General features: G+C 44.9%; 1 protein-coding gene and 1 long non-coding RNA gene across 2 annotated transcripts in view; both read right to left on the reverse strand.

Annotated features, from left to right (window-relative positions):
- Positions 1-15,605, reverse strand: part of LOC134401624 (DGAT1/2-independent enzyme synthesizing storage lipids-like) — a 53,372-nt gene extending 37,767 nt beyond the window's left edge. The window contains exon 1 of the mRNA XM_063130737.1: positions 15,508-15,605. The gene's annotated coding sequence lies outside the window, so the exon portion shown is untranslated. The remainder of the gene's footprint in view (positions 1-15,507) is intronic.
- Positions 1-22,924, reverse strand: part of LOC134401627 (uncharacterized) — a 218,245-nt gene extending 195,321 nt beyond the window's left edge. The window contains exon 1 of the long non-coding RNA XR_010025667.1: positions 22,914-22,924. This is a non-coding gene — a long non-coding RNA (uncharacterized LOC134401627). The remainder of the gene's footprint in view (positions 1-22,913) is intronic.
- Between the last annotated feature and the right edge of the window lie 2,833 nt (positions 22,925-25,757).

Raw genomic sequence — 25,757 nt, forward strand, 5'->3', positions numbered from 1 at the left:
GCCAGGCTATGTGCCTACTGATGTTACCTGGGGCCTGTCTTGAAGAGGGGTTTGCCCTGGGGTGGATCCAGAGAGGTGGCAGGTCATCTATATAATGCAGCCACCATCCCAAAGCCATCCAGGGGCAAACCCCCGAAGCTCTGCTCCAAAAAAGTTGGGCACTTACCCTCACTTTTTTGGACATGGAGGCATGCCACAGCCGATGGTGACCACTGATTCGTCACCATCGGCTGGAGGAGGGCAGGTTCGGGTGCTGCACATTCCTCTCTTCCACCCCCTCTGGCTGCCAGTTCCTTCCCTCCCCTCATTTTTTAAAATTATTTTTATCTATAGATGTGAAGGATTGCATCTATAGATAAAAAATAAAGAAGAAATGAGGAGAGGAACTGGGCAGCCAGAGTGGGGGATTGGAGAGGGACATGAACTGGCTCTCCTCCCTCTGACCTCCCTCTCGCTGCCCTATTCCTTCCACACCCCTTTTTTATCTATAGATGCAATCCTTCGCATCATAGATAAGAAAAAATGGGGGGGGAGGAATGGGGCAGCGAGAGAGAAGTCAGAGGGAGGAGAGCCGGTTCATGTCCCTGTCTTCCTCCCCCTCTCACTGCCCCATTCCTCCCCCTCCCCGGTGCTCAGCGGTGGCAACTCTGCATGCGCTCCTTCTGGTGCAGATGCCAGGAAGAAGTGCAAGTGCGGGAGCCTGAGGCCTCCCAACACCAACACATTGCTGTCAAGATGGGGGCCTGGTTGGGCATTGCCCCCTCTAGGAAATCCCTGAGATGGGTGGGTCATTGCCTCCGCGGGAAATCCTGATGGGGGCTCAAAGTCCCCCCCCCCAGTAGTTTAAACCCCTGGGGATCAGTTGTGCATCTGCCCATTCTGGAATTGCAAACATTTGGGACCTTGATCATTTTTATGTACTTTCCTAAAAACGCAAGAGAGAAAAGTCCTGACATTATGTTTTATTGATTTTGTACCCTGTCGCTGGGGAGAATGTTAACAAACCCCAGACCGCTTGAAAGAGCTCTGCCGGATGGCTACTTGAGGACACAATGGAGGCAACAAAGTAAGCCTTCTTTGCTGCTTGCACCGCCATGCAATAGGCATGACTATGTGCTCTAGAGCGTGCTTGTTCATCTTCACTTCGGGGCTTGCACCATTTGTGCTCCAGCCAATGTTCAGCATTGTTTATTTATTTATTTATTTTGGTCACATACCAGCAAAATCAACACCAAAACATGCAAAGGATAGATAAAAAGTGACATAAAAACAAAATACAGCTTAGGGAGTTACTTCTCTCAGAAGGATTGCAGCGTTATTTTTCTAATTTGCATTGAGGTCATGAAAAACTTAGAGACCCTTTCAGTAATATGGGAGGACACATCCCTTAAACAGATTAATATCAGCATTGTGGGGTTACATCCAGAAAAGGCTGTTAATAAAGGAAAGATTAACTTTTTCTGGCATTCCTCATACATGTTACAATGCAAAATGACATGTTCAACAGATTCTATTGCTCCAGAACCACAGGGACATATCCGTTCAATAACCGGGATTTTACTAAGCTGTCCTTCTAGTAATGTTGATGGTAACACATTAAAGCGAGAAAGTGTAAGTGCTCTCCTTTACTTGGGAATAGTTAAAACATACAGATATGAAGCTGCAGTGAGTCCATAGTTCTTAAAACTATTGTAGAGCAGTGGAGAGCAAGATTTGTTAATAGCGGTTCATAAATGCTGTAGATCTAGATCTATTAGTCTTTGAACAACAAGAGATTGGGCCTTCTGGAGCCCATAGTTGCCTACAGCTTCCACAGAGAAGCCCAGCCTAAGTAGCTTCTTCTCCATCTCTCTCATCCAACGAGTGACATAGGAATCTGAGAGCAGTAAAAAAATTGCTACCAGGAGCTGTAGTCATAGCCACCATTTAAAGGCCTCGATCCATGCCTTGCATTCAACTGATCTAATACCCACTTCCAGATAAATAGCTGCATTCCCCACACAGGAAGGGAGGCCCAGGGGGATTCTACATGTTGTACTGAGGGAGCTTGCATGCGCCCCCAGTGCGCCCCCAAATCGATCGTGTAGCTTGCCTGTTCGAAGAGACGAGGAAGAGGCGTCCTTGCCGCCACCACCCACCTACCTCCTCGCCGGCCGGGTCGGAGAGTTCGGCGGAAGAAGGCAGAAGAAGGCGGGGCGGAGAGTGGAAGAAGCTCTCCGACCCAGCTGGCTCTTTCACCGGCAGCAGGAGGCCGGCGGGGAGGTGGGCGGCGGCAGCGGCAAGGACTCCTCTTCCTCGTCTCTTCGAACAGGCAAGCTACACGATCGCTTTGGGGGTGCACTGGGGGCACATGCAAGCGCCCTCAGTACAACGTGTAGAATCCCCCCCCCCAGTAGTTTTCTAAGAAATACAGATTGGACTCTTTCAATTTGGGCATTAAATCCCAGTATCCAAATAGGAATACCATAAGTAAGTTGGGCCAGAGTCTTAGCTTTGTAAATTTGAAGTGCAGAAGGGATGAATTGACCACCTTGCATGAAAAAGAATCTTAGGATCAGCTGCTGACTAGTATTTGCTGAATTAATTGTCTGCCTTCTTTGTTCAGACCAAGCTCCAGTGCTCTGCAATTGTATGCCTAGATATTTTATATGGGCAACTTGCTCAATGATATTACCATTTAAAGTCCATCTGTATTGCTTCCGAGCTTTAAAGAACACCAAAACTTTCGACTTGCTATAATTGATAGTCAAACTATTCTCAGAGCAATAGGTCCTAAATGCAGAGAGTAATCGTTTTAACCCAATTCTAGAAAGTGATAACAATACAGCATCATCAGCATACAGAAGGGAAGGCACCTTGGTGTTGGACAATTTGGGAGCATGGGAATCAACACTACAAAGATAAGAAGCCAAATCATTTAAAAATAGATTAAAAAGAAAAGTTACAAAAGTTACCTCTTGTAACCAGGATTGAATTGGAAAGTTGTCCCTGCTGCCCACATTTAACTTGACTAGAGGTCTGATTATACAGACATCTAATGAGAAACAGTAGGTGCTTGTCCATAGAACTTTTGTATAATTTGGACCATAGCAGTTCCCTTGAAACTAAGTCGAAGGCAGACTTAAGATTGATGAAGGCAGTGAAAAGCTTACCACCAGGAAATGAGGTATATTTCTCTGCCAGGTGAGCTAATACACAACAATGGTCTAAGGTTGAGCAGCCAGCTTTAAACCCAATCTATTCCTCACCGATTATATTATTATCCTCCATCCAATTTAGAAGCTTACATTTTAAATACCTGGCATAAAGTTAACCAATGACTGAGGGAAGGCTGATAGGACGATAATTTGCTGGATTGGTCCTGTCACCTCTTTTGAAAATAGGGATATAATAATCGCTTTACTCCAGATATCTGGGATCTTTTCAGAATGATTAATAAAAGTGAATAGAGCTGCTAATAGGGGAGCCCACCATTCTGGATTAAATTTTAAAAGATCAGGGGGTATAGAATCTGGGCCTGGAGCTTTACCAGATTTAAGTTCAGTGATCAAATTGACAATTTCACAATGAGTGACAGATTGCCACTCTGGGACATCAGGGGACAGTTGGAAACTGGACACTAAGAAATTACTTGGATCCTGAAGCATTGCAAGAATCTTTCCCACTCACAGTTGGAGATACAACAAGCAGGATGTTTTTGTCGCTCTGACAGAGTCCCTGTGACAATTTGCCAGAATACTTTGCTATCCTTCTTTTGTGTAGCATATAGTAGTTGATTCCATTTCTCTCTCTCTTTAGCTCTTTTCTTTCGAATAATAAGTGCTTTGTATTCTCGTTTCAGTTCAAAATACACTTCAGAAAGACATTTATCACCCCTATCACGGTATATAGAATAAACCTGGCCAATCTGTTTCTTGAGCAACATACAATCATGGTCGAACCAGGTCTTATTACTATAATATTTAACACCAGCCAGAGAGCTCTCTGTCCTTAGATTCCTTTGGATATCAGAAATAAGCACCTCATAATAATACAGATTTCCTTCACCAGTAGAGGCTAGAATATTTTTCATATAATTGAAGACAGGCAGAGGATTTTATAAAAGCGACAAACTTACCCTCTGTCCTATTAGTCCATTTAATCCTTCTCAAACAAGACAGAGAGGAGTCCAATAATGGAGGTCCAATAGGCAAGTGAAACTCTGAGGGAGGGTTAATTAATATCACTAAAGGATAGAGATCACTATCTGTATAATCATCAACATAAAAAGCTTGATCTGCCCTTCTAAATGATTGGGTAACAAGGACATAGTCATCCACACTACTCCCTATCAAAGAACTGAAGGTAAACTCACCCATCGTATCGCCTGGAGTGCTTCCATTCAAGATAATTTTATTATGTCATCATGCAAGAAGATGTTGACATGTGCCAGCAAAATTTGTGGTAGCATCTTTAGAATGTCTGGTATATGGAGATTGCCCTATTGTGTGATCAATTCCTTTAAGATGTTGAGATTCTGCAAATATATTATCATCGGGGCCAATCCGGGCATTGAAGTCACCGGCCATAAAGACCTGTGCTGATGGAAACTTTGCCTCAGTATGGGTAATATACTGTTCTAGTTCTTCCCATTGGGCTTTCTTGCCAGAATTGCATGTAATTGGAGGGACATAGATGCTGAACAATAAGACTTGAAGGCAGCTACTCAATTAGGGTTGCCATAGCAACAGTTCCACAATTAGGGTGTGCAACCACCTCCACATTAAGGGATGCAGAAACCAGACAAAGCAATCCTGCTTTGAGCCTACCTCTGTTAGAGGATTTAGTTGCTGCCAGTGATGTAGCAATATACCCATTGAAAGTTATCTGTTCACAAGCCCAAGTCTCCTGGAGCAGAACAATATCAAAGGATTGGATGTAATTAATAAATGATCTGTCCCTAATCTTCCCCTTCCAGCCTGCTATGTTCCAAGAAAGACATTTGAGCATATGTGGAAGGTTACGTGTCTTAGGGAGTCAATCCGTAGGTTAAGTTCCTCCAACACACCTTCCGGGTCTAAAAATACACTGCCATTCTTAGTTAGTAAAATCTGCTTATGAAGAGACCTAGGAGGAGAGTTAGAGATAAGAGGTAAACCTAATTCATGAGGTTGCAGAAACTGGAAACCAACCCAGTCCTTTGAGCAAGTAAGATCAACATTTAGTATGGGGGCATTAGGCTTAACCACCACTTCTTCCTCGGGATTGGGATCATTAGTTTTAAATGTTCCATCTTGCTCTGAGTTTTTAACTTTACAGACTGGAGAGAGCACTTTAGAGGTTGGTAATGGTAGAGTTGTTGAATCCTCATGTGATTTATCTAATTTCCCGTTAGTTGTAAAAAGTCTCAGAAGCTTAGTTTTCACTGTGTTTAATCTGCTCTGCCTGTGGGAGTACAGAGAAAGAACCAAAGAGATGAGACTCCTCCAAGTCCCATAAGTCATCTCTAGCTTGGGATAATGAATGAGTTATTGTAGGTATATACTTTGCCTTTTCTAATTTCAACTGTGGTGGATTTGAAGAAATAACTGTAGACATGGGCGAGTCAGTAGATGTGGGATCATCCCATCTGATTAAATCTGGGCTTTCTTTTAACAGGATTAAATCTTGTTGTAAATTAGGTGCTAGCTGTTGAGTAGGTAGAGATTTCACAGTGGTTTGTTGGATATATAGAGTACCTTTTGTGTCTGCACCACCTGACAGAATACTCTGAGTAGATTGATTCCTATTTTTGATTCCTATTTTTGATACTATCTGTTCTTTTGTAACTAGCATCCTTAGTTTTAAAGTTGATCCCAGAACTTCTTATAACACTACTATGTCTCCTGTTAGGAAAGAGAGGCTTTAGGGATAGATCTTTAAAGACTCTTGTAGGAGAAATACCAAATGAGTTAAGCAAAAACCTTTCTCTAATTAGAAGAGTAGGAATATCTGGTTTGCTGAAACTGAGAAGAACTCTGGTGTATGTTGATAAAGAGGGGAGCAATTCAACAGCTCTCAGATCAATAAATCTAACCCCAACAACTGCCTTAGATGATGTTTGACCATCTGCACTGAGTCCCAGCATGGCATACCTCCGTTAAAGTGCATAATCTTTAGGACAGCCTGGTATGCCTGTAAAACCAGATTATGTTCTGTGTCCCCTAAAGGTTGCTCCTTACTTTCTTTGAGGATACAATCAGCAGGTGATTTAGATTGGGCTAAAGGGGTAGTTTTCTTCACCAATACTGGGGGTTGGTTGGAATCAGTACGATTCCCAGAATCTAAACTTCCACTTGAGGCAAGAGAGACTAAGGGCGTTGCTAGACCTACCGGGTGTTCCGTCGTTGAGGACCGGTGAAAGCGGATTTTCCCGTTCAGTCGTTTTTTTTTTTTTTATATATAATTTTTATTTATTTTCTACACTGTATAAACATACATAAAACATTACCATAATAATAATAATAACCGAAAGAAAAACAGAAAAACATCAAACAACTGCTGCATACATATTGAATAAATGTTGAGTACATATGTTGCATAACTATTACATATACCTTATCATACTACAACATCATCATTCTTAACATAAAAGTGCACCCCCCACCTCGGGATCATTCCTGAGTCCAAAACCTAATAGTTTCTTCTGGTGGCGGTTTCCCACTTCCCTTAATAAACACAAATATTAGGAACTGTTTCCAGATTCCTTCAAACTCATTTATTTTAATTACGCCTTTTCTCCACTTAATATTACATGTCAGTTTATCATTAATGGCTATATCCCATACTTCTTTGTACCATTCTTCAATAGAATATTCCCCTTGAATCTTCCAGTTCCTAGCTACTATCAATCGCGCTGCAACCAGCAAACTCGATATCAGCTCTATAGTTTCTTTTCCACACTTTATATCTTCAAATAGTGACAGCAATGCAATCTTTGGTGTTTGTTCTATTTTCATTCCCACTATTTCTTCAATTTCTGAAAACACCATCTTCCATAATCTTTGTACATATTTGCATTGCCACCACATATGTAAATACGTTCCTTTTTCCCCACAACCTCTCCAACAATTTGCTGAATGCTGATCATTTATCTTATTCAATCTAATCGGGGTTAGGTACCACCTCCATAAAATTTTAAAATAGTTCTCCTTTATTCTCACTGATAAACTTCTCAACACTCTTTGTTTCCATAGTCCCTCCCAGCTCTGTTGCCCTATTTGTACCTTCAAATCTGATTCCCATACCATTTTCTCTGGGTTCTCTCTAAACTCCTTCTCTAACAATAATTTATATATTTCACTCATTAACCCTTTTAAAACTATACTACCTCCTTTCCCTTTTTCCTTACTTACTATTAACTCTTCAAACTTCGTCATCTTTCTACAAACTCCATTTTCTTTAATCCACTTTTTATTCCATTGTTCTAATTGCCCATATTCTAACCAAGATAATTTTTTCTCTTTTAACAAATTTTCCATATCCTCTCTTGTTTTTATATCTCTTAGCCAATCCTTTAATTTCATTTTACTTTTCTCTTTTAATATTTTACATAATCTACCCTTCAGATCCTCTGGGAAATTCTTTAACATTATTATCGGTGCTAAGGGAGAGTTGCTCGGAAGCAACTTCCCTTTAAATTTACTCCAGATTTCCCATTGAGTCCTCAGGAGTGGATTAACTATACTTCCAACCCACTTTCTCCCTCCATCTTTAAAGAAAACATTATCCAAATTCATATTAGATTGTAAGCCTATGCGGCAGGGCCTTGCTATTTACTGTTTTACTCTGTACAGCACCATGTACATTGATGGTGCTATATAAATAAATAATAATAATAATAATAATAATAATAATAATCTCTACATTATTTATAGTTTTTTCTTCCATCCAATATAAATCTCCTACTCCTAAAATTGCTTCTACAATATGTCTTAATCTATTTGCCACGTAGTATAATTTTATATTTGGGAGACCCAATCCACCCTTTTTTTGGCTTAGATACCAATTATTTTTATTCACTCTTGCTCTCTTTTCTCCGTTACAATATTTATTAATAATATTTTGCCAACTCTTTATCTCAGTTTCTGATATTTTTATTGGTAACATCCTAAACACAAAATTAATTTTAGCTAATATCTTCATTTTTATTAAAGCTATTCTTCCAAACCAAGATAAATTTAATCTTTTATATTTCTCCAATTTCTCTAATACCTCCTTCTTTAACCTCGTTAAATTTTCCCTTTCAAGATTCTCTAAGTTTTTTGTAATTTTAATTCCCAAATATTTAATCTCCTCCTTAACTTTCATTTCTATTCCCTTATGTTCCCAATCCTTTTCTTCCTTCTTAGTATAATTAAACAACATCATCTCTGATTTAGACCAATTTATTCTTAACCCTGTAATTTCCTCAAATTCCCTCAACTGATATTTAATTCTTTCTAATTTTCTTAATGGGTTCTTAATGGTCAATAAAGTATCGTCTGCAAACATGTTTAACTTTATTTCCCTTACCTCTCCAATTCCTTCTAACTCTTCATCCTCCCTTAGTGCCTTCGCCAAAACTTCCATAACCATTACAAACAGGACCGGCGAGAGCGGACATCCTTGTCTTGTTCCTCTGGCTAGTCGAATCTTTTCAGTGAGTCCGTCATTTACCACCACTACCGCTGTATTTTGGGAATACAGGTGGAGATGCACATGCAAGACTCATTCCCAATGTCCTTTACAGGTGGCTTCAGAGGAGGGTTCCTAATCATGTGGAGGTTTAGTCATTCAGTCAATTACATTTAGAAATTCACTTCAGAACTTCACACTGAAAAATAGCCCATGACAACAGTTGTGGAAACTTCTGCCCATATACATTTGTATTTATTTATTTATTTATTTATTTATTTCATTTCATTTCATTTCATTTCTATACCGCCCAATAGCCGAAGCTCTCTGGGCAGTTCACAAAAATTTGTAGTTAGTTAGTTAGTTAGTTAGTTATTAAATTTTTTAAAATAAATTTCTCTATGCATTTTACAATTTAAAACATAATTGGAAGGGGCCATTGTTGCAGTTAGTAAATTCCTAGGAATTTTTACCATAGCTATCCTTAGGATATCTCTATCTTAAAATTGCTAAACCCTGCTCACTCACTAACCACAGTCAGACTGTCTGCAGCAGGGTTAGTGGCTCTAACTGTGGCTTAAAGTGTTGTGTGTGACAGCACTGCTTGTGGCTTCTGCTAACCGCAGAAAACCACAGTTTTGCTAACCACAGAGCCTGAAGTGTCCCCTGAACAGGCCCAATGTGGTTTCCTGTGGTTTCTTTTCTTCATCTCTCTTTCGGTCCTCCACCATTGCTGGGAGCACATATATTTGCTCTGTCACTCCTGCCAATATAATGGAGCACAAACTGGACTGAACAAACTGTTTTGAAACTCTATGCTAGGGTGACCAGATGACTCGGAAAACCCTGGAGACCTCTGGAAAAATGGAGATCTCTGGGGCAACTGGGACTGACCCCTAATTTACCAGGAAAAGGGGCCGGAGGATGCATTCCTGGACTTCCAGGAACGCGTCCTCCTGCCACTGCCTCCAGAACAGTTTGTTCTGGCCTTCACCTTGGCTGGCACAGTTAATTGGCCCTGGGTGGGCTAGAGGGTGCGTTCCCAGACTTCTGGTAACACTGCTTCCAGTCCTCCCAGGGCTGCTCTAGGCTTCTCCTGGAGAAGGCTGAGGGGAAGGCCTCCATCGGCCCTGGAACAGGTTGGAGGGCGTGTTCTCGGACTTCTGGGAAGGCAGCCTCCAGTCCTCCCAGGGCCGCTCTAGGCTTCTCCTGAGCCAGTGCGATGGCATCGGCCCTGGAGAAGGCCGAGGGGAAGGCCTCCATTGGCCCTGGGGGTGGTGGTTTGAGGGCATGTACCAGGACTTCCGGGAACACGGCCATCAGCCCCTCCCAAGGCAATCATCAAAACAGCAAGCAGCTGGGTGGGTGGTCACAGCGGCAGTGGATGGTCTGCCCACGGGCGGCCAATTTTGCCCTGGCCTGGCCCTTCCTGGTCCGCCTTTGAAGCCCTGGCTGGGCTTGCCTTGGAGCCAGCAGCAGATGGGCACAGCAGCGGGCAGCATGGCCGTGGAGGAGTAGCAGCTGAACAGCAGCAGCGGCAGAGGAGCAGCAGCGGGTAAGTTGGCAGCTGCTGTGTTGGTTATCCGGATGGGGTGGGGGAACCACATGATCTTCCCCTCCTGTGCTGTCCCCCTCTTGGTTACCTATTTTCCCCCCTCTCCTTCCCTTTCCCCCTTCTTGCTCTCTCTTCCCCCCTCTCTCTCCTTTCCTTTTCCTCCCTGCCCTGCAAAGTGCCAAGGCAAGAACAGATCTCTCTGTCCCCATTTCCCTTTCTCTCTCTCTTTCTCTTTTCTTTACTGTTCCTCCCTGCCCTGCAAGGCAGGAACAGATCTCTCTGTCCCCATTCCACCCCTCTCTTTCTTTCCCCTTTCCTCCCTGCCCTGCAAGGTGCCAAGGCAGGGACAGATCTCTCTGTCCCCATTTCCCCCTTGAGAGCTGGACATGTTGGTAGGGATGCCCCCTTGGGGCGGCCATGTTGTCCTCCTTTTTGGTTTCCAAAATATGGCCAGCCTGCTCTATGCTATACTGCATTGTATATGAAAGAATGTGTGTTAATAAAACTTTTCTTTTCTTCAGTAAAGAAGGGTGTATTTTCCTTTTATGGTCCTAAGACAGTGTGTGTGCATCTGGGTCTGTTTTGCTTTTTTGTATTTTCTCTGCTAATTTCAAACAGGAGGCATCATTACTAAATAATCCTATTGATAATAAAACACTAAAAATAACTAAAATATTTTTTTAAAATACTTTACAAGAATTAAAACCACTTTAAAAGCCTGGAAGAGCTGAAAAATCTGAGCCTGGTGTGGAAAAGCTAGTTGTCTGGGTGCCAGGAAAGCTTCCTTTCAGGGAACATTTGGACATCACCAAAAAGCACACTCTCTCATTGCCACACTCTTAGGGCTAATCTACACCTGCAGCCCTTTCGCTACGGAAGAGGAATGCTTCCGAATGTTCCCCGCTTCCGCCATCGGCACTCACAGGGCACACGGCCCTCATGTGTACCACAGTTTCAGGAGTGCCGTTGCAGGAGCACATGTGCCCCATTACACTGTTTGTGCGTGTAGATCAGCAGAAGTGGGTGCTGATAGGCAGATGACGGGGCAGAGATTTTTTTTATGACTCATGAGGCATGCGCAGAGTGCAGACATGCGCATGGCGAGGGGGATACGAACTCTGTTGAATATCCGCTCCTGCGCAGAGATAAGGTTGTATTAAAGAAAAACAAGCACACTTGGCTGTAAAACATGCCAATACCAAACAAAAACATGTGGCAGAAATGGTGGACAGGTCCACTCCTGCACACCTCCGATACCATGCACATGCCCCTCACAGCGCTGTTCACTGAGCTCAGAACTTGTGGAGAACAGCAGCAACCTCACAAAGGGGTGGGGCACACCACACACATTCTTCAGAATGGATGTGAAAGAGCTGGAAAAACCATGACAAAAGCAGTCAGGGATATTCCAGGAAAACTTAGAGGTGGAACCGAGATCACTGCGGGAGCAGGTGAACGTCATGTGGACCGTTAGTGATGACTGTGATACAATCCTGCAATAAATGGCTGGTATAGACTCCCCCTTAGCCTCAGAATGAGGGACATTTTGAAGAAAGTCTTTCGTGGATGACATTTAGGTACAGGCAGGTACGTCTGGTCCCAGTTAGAATTCTTACAAACATATTTTGCACTAGCTTAAGTTCCCAGACTGTCTTTAGAAGCACTCCCACATGCAATGTAGTAATCCAAACTGAAAGTTACCAGGGCATGGATCACTGCATCTAGGCTATCCACTTCTAGATAGGGTTGCAGGTGGGATAACAACTAAAGCTGGTAAAACGTGCACCGTGGCACTTAGGCTGCTTGAGGCTCTAATGACAGTGATGGATCCAGCAGTACACCTAAATTACCTAGCTGATCTTTCAGGGGGAGAGCAACCATCTCTAGGACAGTTTGAATCCCACTCAACCATTTTGAAGAACCACCTACAAGCAATGCTTCTCTGTTGTCTGTATTTAACCTCAGTTGTGTTACCCCTCATCCAGTCCATTGCTGCAACCAGGTACTGGTCCATCACTTCCACAGCCTCACCTAGCTCTGAGGTCGTCAAGTTGCATGCCATCTCCATAGTGATGACAATGCACTCCAAACCTCTGCTACATTCAGCAGTGTCATGCAGACATAAAACAGCATGAGGGACAAGATGGAACCTTGAAGGCCCCCAAAGCAAATATGTCATGGAGTTAAGAAGGAAACCTCCAGCACTACCTTCTGAAACTATACAGGTAACAGTAAAAACACTGCAAAGTGGTCTCAGTCACACCTAACTACCACAGCTACTCCAGAAGGGTACCATAGTCAATGGTATCAAGAGCAGCTAAGAAGTCAAGAAGAATCAGCAGTGTTACATTCCTCCTGTCTCTCTTGACAGAGGGTGTTTCACAGGGTGACCATGGCTCTTTCTGTGCTGTAAGCAGGTCTGAACCCTGTTTGAAAAGGACTCATAAAATCTGTCATATCCAAAAGAGCCTGGACTTGGTCAGTCACCAAATACTCAAATTCTTTGCCCAAGGAGGATACTTTTACCATTGATGGTTTTTTAAAGGTCATCACACTATTTCTTCCTTTAAGGCACCTGGGGCCACTCCCTCCCTAAGAGAGAAATTCACTAGTTTCTAAACCAAGCCAACTCCTATCCTTGCAAGATATAATTAACCATGAAAGGCAAGGAGCAAGAAAATATGTGACCCATTGAACTTTACCAAACAGTTTGTCCACATCCTCACACCCACAAACTGTATTTCATCCAACAATACAGGACTGGACAGTGCTCTGGATACACCCATGGATTGATCTGTCCCAAATAGAGATGTAAAATTTCTGGAAATTTTGACGCCATGGAAAAAAAGTGTGGAATTTTTTTGGAAGGGGTTTTTCGGGGAAAAATAGATGTTTTTCGGAAAGAATGAAAAATGCAATAATAGCATTATTATTTTTTACAGATAGAAAGTCAGTTGTTACTTTAGGAACATAAAATGTAATTATGCACATGTTGATTTGGCATAAAATGATCACATTTGGTATATTAAAAGTACAGTGTACTCAAGCAATTATTACAAATTGAATTTACTTTTTTTTTTTTAAAAAAAATCTTTTTTTGGTAACAAAAAAGCTCCTGAATTGTAAGGAATCTCTTTGGTTTTGCCAGTTTATGAGGAGCAGGCAAACAACAACAACAACAAATCAACATTAGTAACAAAGACAATTATTTATGTCTCCACCAGCCCTCTGCAGTGTCAAGCAGACATAAAGCATCCATTCTTATAAAAAGAACTGAGAAAAAGGGTGGGGGAAAACCAAGATTCAATGAATATGCATGAAATTTAATCAGACTCATTTTCTAAGCTATCGCTATCGCTATCAGTTTCAGCCTCTGCTTCAATGGCAGTGCCCCTTAGAGGCAGAAATGCATCTTGCTCTTGCATTTAAGAGTTGTAGTCCCAATTTGCAACCCAGGACTTGCTTGTCTTCAGTGCATATAAATTGTAATGATCTGATACTGTACATAGTTTTTAGAAGTCATTTGGAGAAGCAAATATCTGAAGAGCTGGTCTTAAACATTTTATTCATCATGCTAAAATAAAACATCCCATAATCCATTTTTCCTTCACTTTTGATTTTCAATTTTGGGGGGGGGGGAGAGGGCACAAAAAAAAAGGCTTCTGAATTTTTTTTTGAATTTTTTTTTCAGATTTTTTCTGGGGATTTTCTGGGCCTTCACTTCATTAGACCCAAATGTAAAATCCTTCAAACTATATAAGTGATTTTGCTCCTGGGAGGAGCCATGCAATTTCAAGTATGTAGATCAGAGTCTCATTTTAGTCCCCATCTTATTTAAATGGATACTGATGTTTTTATACTTTTGTTTTTATGTTTCTGATGGTTTTTAAATTTTGTATGCTTTTTAATGTTTACTATTTTAACCTTTGTGAACCGCTCAGAGAGCTTCGGCTGCGGGGCGGTATATAAATGTAATAAATAAATAAATAAATAAATAAATAAATATTTCTGACAGTTTCACTATCCTCTCTATCTCTCTTGTTCTTCTTGAACCTGTATATTGATCTGCACAGGCTCTCCCACAGTAGTTGTTTTTCCATCCCAATAAAAACTGATGAGAAATAAATCAAACAACTGAAATATAAAGAATTTAATTCTGAACTCATTCTGTTGAATTCAAGTTTGCTATCAGAACTAAAACAATGAGCTCATTCATTTTGTTTTACATTTGTAGCACAATCCTATTGTTGAACACACAGTCCATTTTTGCATATGATCCAGCATATGGAAATGCAAAATTGCATGAAAACTGGACAATACTTTCTTAAGTGGATTATAACATTCCAAATAAATGTATTAATGATACCATTTTAATCCACACTAACAGCATTCTAAACAACTATGTATAATATCCTCTGCAAGCTATCTAGTTGCCTTTAAGAAGAAAACCAAGAGAGAAGTTTTAAGGCTGCAATCCTATATTGTCTTTCCTGGGAATCATCCCCATTGAATTCAGTGGGGCTTCCTTCTGAACAGACCTGTATAGGATTGGTCTCTTAAGAATTTCAGTGAGTACATTAAAGCCTTCTTTTCTTAATGCCAATCTACTAATGTCTGTAGTTTATGAAATCCACACTTATGAAATTCTAACTTTATACTTTCATAGGAGTCCAGACTCTGAAAATTATTTTAAAATCACTACCAAATAGGGATGTGCTCCGCTTCTCTTCGGTTCAGAGAAGCAGGAACGAGGTGGCCTAATTCACCTCCAGAAAAGGCAGAGGCGAAGAGAGTCAGGGGGCTGCGGATCGAGGCGAAGAGGATCGCCTCAATCTGGAGCTTCGTCTGAAGGTAAGTAGGGGGGAGGGGGGCTAATCTGGCACTGCCGGCACCACCATCCATGCGGTGGTGGTGGCGGCAGCACCAGGTAAGGGAGCAGGGAGGAGAGACGCTTACCTTCCTCCATCACGGGCTTCAATTGAGGCCCCGTTTGAAGCCGGAAGTGAAGGCCAAGGCCTCTTCCGGCTTCAACTGGGGCCTCAATTGAAGCCCGCGACAGAGGAAGGTAAGGGGGTGGGGTGGGTGGGTGGTTTCTCTTGTGCCGCCGCCACCGCCAGCCATATAGTGACGGCGGCGAAGCCGGATCTCGCTCCGCAGAGTGGAGTGGGAGAAGGGCGGCGCGACGTGAAAAGGATCGGGCCCAATTCAGATTTTCCAGATTGGGCCCAATTTGGATTTTCCGGATTGGGCCACGAAGTGGATTGGGGGGGTCCGTGCACACCCCTACTACCAAATATCCAAGGAGACAAATATTATACCTCTTCTTTTTCACTGCACTTTAAGCTGAAGAACTTGCAAGAGCCATCCCAGCTTGAAAGTTTTTATTCAGTGTTGGGTAAAGGGTTTTATTCTTTCATTCAGGTGCCATTACGTAATTCTACTGGCTGCATCTGTTGTGTTCATACTTGCTGGGTTGTAGGAGGTGTTTATCTCTATATTACTTGTCCAAGTTATTGCCTCATCCAAATGACTGTATGTACTTACCAAGACTGTAGAATCTGGTACACTCCCAGTGTCTTGTACTTCAACCCCAGCAACCCCAACCAGCACAGCCAAAGCATCTGGAGGATAATATATTGTTGATTAAAAAAAAAAAAAGCCCACTGCATTTCATAGGAGTGGTATTCATAATAATCTATTTATGCTAACTGTAAAAGTTCCATTATACGACCGTTTTACTGTTCACTCATTACTGGGCACTCATGGATTGCTCCCATGATGTTGTCTGCCTCTCGCACGTCTTCTGCCCTTTCTGGCCTTTGTTGCGCCTCAAAAAAACCCTCATTAAGTCTGGTTGCTGCTCTCTCCTAGCAGACTGAATGAGCTAATTGCTTCCTGTTTTCAGGAAGCGACTTCGGAGTGATGACAGAGACGCGACAGGAGCCGCGTGTTTTCACCTAGATGTGATGGGGCTTTATGTATAGAGTAATTAGCTATATATGTGACAAGCTAGCTTTAAATGCAAACATGTTTCCCGGGAACTGGGGCCAAGAAGCTTGCCAAACATAAGTTGGTCAATTCCCAGAAGTAAAAAGCTCATTGCCTCATGACAAGATGGACCTGTGCAAAGATGTTTCTGAACAAAGCCCTAAACATGGCTGAGCTATGGAGAGGTCCCCCTGAGGCCATGAGCAGAAGCTATGACTGAGTCCAAAACATCAAAGTGCATAAATGTGTATTATAGGGGCTGTCTAAATACTCCGAAAGCCCAATGGGGTGGGTGCTGCTGTTGCTGCAATTGTGCACCCACCCCGGGGCTTTCAGCCAAAGCTGCAAAGGGAAAAAAAGTCGGGACTTATCCTAATGTTTTTCTCCAGAGTGAGGCGAGGACACCCCTAAGTGGATGCATGGCTAGGGGGGTTCCTAGTGGAAGGTGAACTGTGATTTGTGGCCTTCCACCAGGAAGAGGGCCAGGGTGGCCCCAGTCCCCAGATGGCTGCCCAGAAACCCTGCACTCCCTCTTCAGCATCGGGAATATCCAACACCACCTCAGGCGAGTGAAACCACGGGGTTTCTGAGGGACACAGCGCCAACCCGTCACCGTGAAGGCACTCCCTAAGATAAAGGAACTAGAGCTATTGTTATGTGGAATGTTAGAAGTTTGACATGGTTGACTATAGAGATCATGGGAGAATGAGAAGCCTACTAAACACAATTACCTTAGCTCTACCAAATGTGTCTGTTTTGTTGCCTGCAATCCTAGATGTGGGAGTACATCCCACTGAATGTTACTGGTGTCAGTGGCAGACCCAGCTACTTTATTTATTTATTTATTTATTTATTTATTTACATTTATATGCCACCCCATAGCCGAAGCTCTCTGGGCGGTTTACAAAAGTTAAAAACAGTAAACATTAAAAATATACAAAATTTAAAAACATCAAAGCAACAGTATAAAAACAACAGTATCCATTTAAAAACAACAGTTCTGGGGTCTGTTAAAAAACAAACTTAGTGTTGTTAAATGCTGTTAAATGCCTGGGAGAAGAGAAAAGTCTTGACCTGGCATCTGAAAGATAACAGTGTTAGTGTTGTAAAGGAAGAGCGCCCAGCAACCAGCTGGCTTCTTGACTGGATTTAGCACGGATCCCCAGGCACAGACACTCACGGCTCACAAAATGAGGTTTAAGACCATTTATTAGGAAAAGGGTAGGAATACATGGGATTAGCAGAATAAAACTATAAAAGAATGCATAAATGTATAAGAACCCAGTGCAGGCAAGCTAAAAACTAAAACTACAATCCCATACGTCACCCCAGACCAATCTCAGCTGACACACCCTGTTTCCTTCACAAGGGATAACTTTATACCATTCTTTTCACTCCTTCCCCCCTCCCTTCAGCTTTGATGCGTGGAGTGCCTTCACACCTCTGCCCGGGATGGTTAATCACTCAAGGACAAGACAGTTACAATCGGCCTGGCTCCAGTCTTCTCCCCCATACAGCTGCCTGGTTCTTATCTCTCTTCCTATGAAACCATAAAATTCACAAATTAAAAGACATGCCAGTCCCAGGGTCCGGTTAACCCTCACCTTACCCTTACACCTCTCCCCTTAAGATGGAATTTCTAGAAAATTCCATCCTACTACCCCTTCTCATTTCCCAGTTTACACATTGACCCTTTTTTTCTTTTATTCTCTTTTTTGCGCCCGCGCAGGGGCAGGGGTTTCTCGCACCACCCCTCGACTTCTCCCTCTCGCCCAAAGCTTCGGGACAACCCATCAGCCACAACATTTTCTTTGCACTTAATATGGGAATTGGTGAAATCATAGTCTTGCAACGCCAAGCTCCATCTTAACAACTTCTGGTTGGTATTTTTCACCCGGGATAGCCAGCACAGCGAGGAATGGTCAGTTTGTATTTGGAACGTTCGCCCCCAGAGGTATGGGCGTAATTTCCCTACCGCCCACACGATGGCCAAGCACTCTTTATCAATAGTAGCCAGGGCCCTCTCTCGCGGCAGCAGCTTTTTGCTGATGAACACGATGGGCTAGAGCTGCCCCCTCTCCTTCCTGAAGCAATACTGCCCCCAACCCAGCTTTGGAAGCATCCGTTTGAACCACGAATGGCCGGTCGAAGTTGCGAGCCCAGAGAATGGGAGCGCGCTTTAACTTTCCCTTTAACCCTTCAAATGCCTGTTGGCAAGCCTCCGTCCACTGCACCCTCACCGGCTGTCTCTTTTTACACAAATCGGTAAAGGGGGCCACAAGCTGGCTAAAGTTGGGAAAGAATCTACGATAGTAGCCTGCCAACCCCAAGAAGGACTGGACCTGCTTCTTAGTGTGGGGAATAGGCCACTGTTGGACTGCCTCCACCTTGGCTTCCAGGGGCTTTAACGCCCCTTGTCCCACCCGATGTCCTAGGTACGTCACTTCCCCCCTTCCAAATTGGCATTTGGAGGCCTTTACAGTTAACCCAGCCTCCCGGAGCCGGCTCAGCACCTGGGTCAGATGTTCCAAGTGCTGTTCCCAGGTGTCACTAAACACTGCCACGTCATCCAGGTAAATGCATGAAAAAGCCCCCAGCCCCTCTAAAACCCAGTCCATAAGTTTCTGGAAGTCTTCCAGAGCATTCGAGAGCCCGAACGGCAACACTGTGAACTGGTAGTGCCTCCTAGGGGTAGAAAAGGCAGTCTTCAAAGCAGCATCCTCATCTAACGGCACCTGCCAATACCCCTTGGTTAGATCCAAAGTGGAGATGTATTTGGCTTTCCCTAGCGTCTCTATCAAATTATCCGTACGTGGCATGGGATAAGCTGCCACCGTGGAAATACTGTTTAGCTTCCTGAAGTCCACGCAGAAACGGATCAAGCCATCTTTCTTTGCCACAAGGACGAGGGGGGAGGACCAGGGGCTGTGGCTCTTTTTAATAACCCCCATCACCAACATCTCCTCGATCTCCTTGTTCACTATCTCTAACTGCCTGCCATTCAGCCTATGGGGGGACTGGACCGGCGGGTGATTCCCAGTGTCGATGGAATGTTTCGTCAGGGACGTTCGTCCCGGCAGCCCTGAAAGCAACTCCTCAAACTCCCCCAAACACCGCTTCAGCTGTTCTTGCTGCTTAGGGCCCAATTCTTCCGGTATCTGGATGTCAGCCAACCCCTCTTTTCCTGGATAACTAGCTAAGACATCCATCCCCGCCTCTCCGTCTAACGGGTCCCCTTTTCCCACCTGGCACACCCAAACGGCTCGCTCCTGAAATGGCTTCATCATGTTTACATGGTACACCTTCGAGTGCGGTGGGGTGGCGGGGTCCTTTAACAGATAATTAACCTCATTTAGCTTTTTTTCCACTACCAGGGGTCTTTCTCATCTGACCGCGAGCTTTTCTGGCTTCAGCGGTTTCAACACCAGTACCTTGTCTCGCTCCTGGAACACTCGTTGCCTCGCTTTCCTATCATACCACCCCTTCTGGACCTGTTGGGCTTGGGCTAAGTTTTCCTAGGCCACCTCCCCTCCCTCCCTCAATGAGTTCTGCAAATTTTGCATGTATGCTACTACCGAAATAGGAGTGGGATTGGTCCACCCTTCCCACCCCTCCCTCAGCAGCTTCAGCTGACCCCTCAGCAGCTTCAGCGGACCCCCGAACACTAGCTCATTTGCCGAAAACCCCAAGCTATCGCTTTTAGCATTCCGAGCGGCAAAAAGGAGATAGGGTAGGGCTTGGTCCCAATCCGCCGTGTGCTTGGTGGCATACGCCTTCAGCATTCTCCATAGGGTTTGGTTAAACTGCTCTACCAGCCCGTTGCCCTCATGATGATATGCTGCGGAAGTACATTGCTGCACTCCGGCCAGCTTCCATAGTTCCTTCAGCAATTGGGACATAAACCCCCCTCCCAAGTCATGTACCAGTACTTTGGGAACCCCCAAGCGGGTGAAAATCATCATCATTGCCTTTGCCAACTGCGGGGAGGAAATAGTGGCCAGGGGCCACAACCGGGTGGTGTAATCTACCAGAGTTAGAATGTGGCCCCGACCGAGTGGCCAGGCTGTACGGCCCCAATATATACACCCCCATCTTTTCAAACGGCACCTCCGTAATGGGGGATGGGCGAAGTGGGGCCTTGGGGTGATCCCGGGGAAACCCTACTCGTTGGCAGGTATCACACGTGGAGCAAAAGTCCTGTACCTCCTGGGCTACTCCTGGCCAATAAAAATCCCAGTTCACCCGCTCTAGGGTTTGGCGAATACCCAGGTGTCCTCCCCACAGTAACTCATGGGCTGCCTCTAACACCTTTCCCCATGATGACTGGGGTACTACCAGTTGTTTCCTCTCCACCCCACCCCCACCTTTGGGCAAGAACAACCGGTACAGCAGCCCCCTTTCCCAGGCAAACACCGCCATGCCCATCTTCCCCCGTCCTTCTGATGGTCCCCCTGCCGCCTCCCAACACCCTTGTGGGGTGGGATCTTGCTGAAGTTCTTGGCGGAACTCTGGGGTGTCCATGCCCTCCAGGGCAGGACCTCCTCCCTCCCCCTTGGCTTCGGCTGACTCGCTTAGAGGGGCATCCTCCTTCTTGCTCCCCAAGTTCTCACTCCACTTGCCGGTTTTCCCCCGAGTAACCACGGCAAGTTGTGTGACTTTAAAACATAAGTCATTCCCCAGTAGGAAAGCCGGCCCCTCGGCATGCGTGAGTATAACCAATTCTCCCTTCCACCCCCGGTACTCAATCTTTACTCGAGCCAGCAGCACCTCAAAAGGAGGTGCTCCGTAAGGGGTTACTGTCACAGTTCGGCCCGGAAATTTCTGTCCCGGCTTGAGCAGGCCTACATGTACGCTGCTCAAATCCGCACCGGTGTCCCTTTGAGCCTGCACCTGTCTCCCATCGACCACCACACACTCACAGAATTTCTTCCGGCTCCACTGGAGCTGCGCTGGGGTCACCAACCGCATAGCAATGGCTGAAGAGGGACCTGGCTTCTCCGGACCTGCCGCCGCTTTCACCACCCCGTCTGGTTCGGTGCTCATGTACTCCCACTCCAGGTCAGCAACTTCTCCCTCACTGATGTCGCTCCAATTTGACAACGGGGCCGCTGGCGCTGGTGGGGCCGCCGCCGCTCGCACCACCGGCCGTGGAGCTGGGCCGCTGCCTGCCCCCGCCTGCTTCGCCACCAGCTTGGGGCATTCCCTCTTCAAGTGCCTGGGCTCCTTGCAGTAGAAGCACCCCTGCTCACTTGGGGCCCTGCCACCGCCGCCGCTGAAGGGGCACTCCCCTTTTCTCTGTGCTCCTTCCCGGGCCAAGCCGCCTTCTTCTCCTCCGACGCTTCGCTGGGACGCCCTTCTCAGCCACCCGGGGTTTTCCCCCGACGCTTTTCTGCTCAAACACCTGCAGACAGTCCACCATCTGAGCAGCTTCCATCGGTGTCTTGGGGTTCTTTTCCCCCATCCAGGCATCGTACTTTTCGGGGAACTGTCGATAGAGTTGCTCCTTGGCCATCAGATCTTTCGCCGCCTTGAGGTCTCGGACTCCCTCTGCCTCCAACCAGGCCTCCATTGCGGTCAACATTTGTGTAGTAAAGGCTGCGAAGGTCTCCTTTGGATTTCGGGTGAGCTGCCTAAACTTTTGGCGACAATGCTCTGCCGTAAGGGCATACTGCTCCTTCGCCACTGTCTTAAAATGCCCATAGTCTTGCCGCAGCTCCCGAGGGATGGTGGTGATCAACTCTCTCAAAGTCCCAGAGACCTGGGGGCACAGCAGACTCATCCTTTGGGCGGCTGGGACCCCCAATTTGTCACAGGTATCCTCGAAGACCGGCCAGAAAAGCCCCCACATCATCGCCTTCCTGGTACACCGGAAATGCTCATCGGTCGAATCGGTGCCTCGATGACTCCACCGGCGACTGCCCCCTGGCCTCCTCTCTCTCCATCTCGACCACCTTCAAATGGCGCGTCACCAGCTCCAAGTGTTTAGTGTACATTTGCTGCATCTTCACCTCACTATTCTCTTCTTCCGCCTTCATGCCTGGACCGTCTCCGCCTTCCATCCCCTGAGGGTATGGGGTTTTGGGTCGAACGTCGTACCATGCTCCTTCCTGCCATTCACCTGGCATCCAGAGTGGCTCGATGTGTCTCCTCCGGGCCCTCTCCATGGAGCTAGGCGTCCCCTCCACCACCCACTCAATCGTAGCTGCGATGGGATTCCCTTCCACTCCTTATTTATTTATTTATTTATTTATTACATTTTTATACCGCCCAATAGCCGAAGCTCTCTGGGCGGTTCACAAAAATTAAAACCACAGTAAAACACCCAACAGGTTAAAACACAATTACGAAATACAGTATAAAAAGCGCAACCAGGATAAAACCACACAGCAAAGTTGATATAAGATTAAAATACAGAGTTAAAACAGTAAAATTTAAATTTAAGTTAAAATTAAGTGTTAAAATACTGAGTGAATAAAAAGGTCTTCAGCTGGCGATGAAAGCAGTACAGTGTAGGCGCCAGGCAGACCTCTCTGGGGAGCTCGTTCCACAACCGGGGTGCCACAGCGGAGAAAGCCCTCCTTCTAGTAGCCACCTGCCTCACTTCCTTTGGCAGGGGCTCACGGAGAAGGGCCCCTGTAGATGATCTTAAGGTCCGGACAGGTACATATGGGAGGAGGCGTTCCTTCAGATAACCTGGTCCCAAACCGTTTAGGGCTTTAAATGTCAATACCAGCACTTTGAATTGGGCCTTCCTGAGAAGTCGCCCCCAACAACTCCACGCCTGGAGCTGCTGCTCCGCGATCCTGAGACATTGTTGGCTGCTTACTCGACCTTGCTCACACTGAGTTCGTACCTATGCCTCATCTCTATCCCCTTTTTCCTACCAGCATCTTGCCCCTCCGGATCCATGTCAAATTCCACTGCTGCCACCATGTAAAGGAAGAGCGCCCAGCAACCAGCTGGCTTCTTGACTGGATTTAGCACGGATCCCCAGGCACAGACACTCACGGCTCACAAAATGAGGTTTAAGACCATTTATTAGGAAAAGGGTAGGAATACATGGGATTAGCAGAATAAAACTATAAAAGAATGCATAAATGTATAAGAACCCAGTGCAGGCAAGCTAAAAGCTAAAACTACAATCTCATACGTCACCCCAGACCGATCTCAGCCAACACACCCTGTTTCCTTCACAAGGGATAACTTTATACCATTCTTTTCACTCCTTCCCCCCTCCCTTCAGCTTTGATGCGTGGAGTGTCTTCACACCTCTGCCCGGGATGGTTAATCACTCAAGGACAAGACAGTTACAATTGGCCTGGCTCCAGTCTTCTCCCCCATACAGCTGCCTGGTTCTTATCTCTCTTCCTATGAAACCATAAAATTCACAAATTAAAAGACATGCCAGTCCCAGGGTCCGGTTAACCCTCACCTTACCCTTACAAGCATATTACTAAAAAAAATATGCTAGCCTCTATTTCTATTATGTTTCTAATCATCCTAATTCCATTGTATGTAGTAATGTGGTTCACTTGTTTCATTATTGCAACGTTTTGTCATTTTCTAATACCGTTTGAGTGGTACCACTTTGTGTTATCTAGCTTGAGGGGTACTTCAGGGACCACATCCCATAAATTGATTATTGAAGCCCAGAAGATTCAGCTAGGATTTATAAAACTGTTGCTGCACAGATCTGTCCAAACAGCTATTGTTTTCGCTCTTGGTCAGGTGAGTCACAGACACACTAGTTCAGGTCAGAGAAACCAACAAGTTGGACAGAGCCTGAATGGTTTACATGTTTCAGGTGGTGCTCAAAAGCACGCAACCTCCACACTTCCTGTTAACAAGCCAGAAAATCTCAACAAATGAACAAGCATCATTTGAATTGTTTGAAGTGAGAACCAGATGGTCCTTTGAGTTGTACTTAAGCTACTACAAAGACATTGAGGAAGTGTTGAAAAACAAGAACACAGCTAAAGGAGGAGACATGAATCTACCTGTCCTATGATTGGGTGGCTGATAAAGTTAAATTGAAGACCCCTGAAAGTTATTCCAGAAAAACCTATAAGGAGCTAATATTACGACCACATCTGAAAGACCCTGTCAGAACAATGCTACTACATAGTCATCAAGGGGAGCTTCAATGTGTTATACCTGTACACTGATATCATGGAACACTAGAAGTGGGAGACATGTCTGTAATCCTTCTACAGCATGGAAAGAACCATAAATGAATCACCATTATGTGCATTGGTGAACAAAACCCAATAGATGCTTCCTGGCCCCTTGCTGAACCTTTTCCCCTGTTAGATTGGGTTGGATCCACAATCCACATTTTTTGGGCCTGGGATCAGACTGTTGTCAGTGGAACCAAATCCGTTCTATCCTCTTGTTGTAGGCTGATTTGGTCATGGCAGCTCTTGAATAATAGGCACACTGAGTTTCTCACAGATCAGTTGCAGTCTGCGCTGACCAAATTGAAAAGTTACTTCACTTTGATTAGAACTTGTACTTCACCTTGATAGACTAAATCTACCATCCCTCTAAACACCCAAATACCTTTAAGATCCAAACCAGATCTTGGGGCAATCTGTCATAGGTCCCCTAAGGAATTGCAACTCCAATGCCTAGTGGTATAAAACCTTTCCCAGAGATGAAGTTATATCTTTCGGTTCTATGAAGTTGCTCTCGCACTGTCTGGCATAGCCCTCTTGGGTATTGTACCATAAGGTTGGATTTTCCATACTTTCCACCGGTGTAGATGCCACCAATCCTATCATGCATTGTAGGGGTGCATGGCCCTCACTCAGGGGATGACTGTTGAGTTCCAATTCAGTCTGCTCTAAAACTGCCCCACACCTTTTCAGAATATGATCTGGGATTAGCTGTTTCAGTTGCTGCTTTAACAGCCCATTTCACTTTTCAACCTGTAGAAAAACTTTTACAGCTGTAGAAACTGCATCTGTTAGGCTGGACCCTAAATTTTCTTAGGGTTAATTTCTTAACATCTTCAAGAAATCAGTATCAATGATATATTCAGGGATGTGGGAAACAGTAAAGGATCTCAGAAAGGAGCACATCTTCCCAGAGTTAAGTGCACCCATGTTTGCTTAGTACACGCCTCCTCTCCACAGGTGAAATTGGGTGATGATGGCTGTTCCCAATTAAAGTAGATTAGCCTCACGCCTCACAAATCTAATCCATGGAAAGAGGCATTTCCAGTTCACCCACACATGCACACTGACTACATCTTTTCTCCTGTCTGACTTCTTTTTTAGGACTTTACCTTCCAAATCATGCTTGTTTTGCTTGATTGCCTTCTCATCAATTTGCAGGCCTTCCCCCTCCTTTGCAGGTCGGCTTTAACATCACTTTCTCTTTCAACCTCCTTAAACATTTGTCTCCGTCTCCTGTGCTTGCTCACCTTCTCATCCCCCTCTCACTTGCAGTGGGGTGCCCTACATCAACCACGCCTTCGTGCTTGCCATGAGGGGCTGCACATCCTGGGATCCTGCAACCCAGGCAAATACATCCCTGTTTACACAGCATCGTTCTAAGCTGCTCCACAGCTAGGCATTCC

The sequence above is a fragment of the Elgaria multicarinata genome, chromosome 7 (genome assembly GCF_023053635.1).
Source record: "Elgaria multicarinata webbii isolate HBS135686 ecotype San Diego chromosome 7, rElgMul1.1.pri, whole genome shotgun sequence".
In the NCBI taxonomy this organism is placed as follows: Eukaryota; Metazoa; Chordata; class Lepidosauria; order Squamata; family Anguidae; genus Elgaria; species Elgaria multicarinata.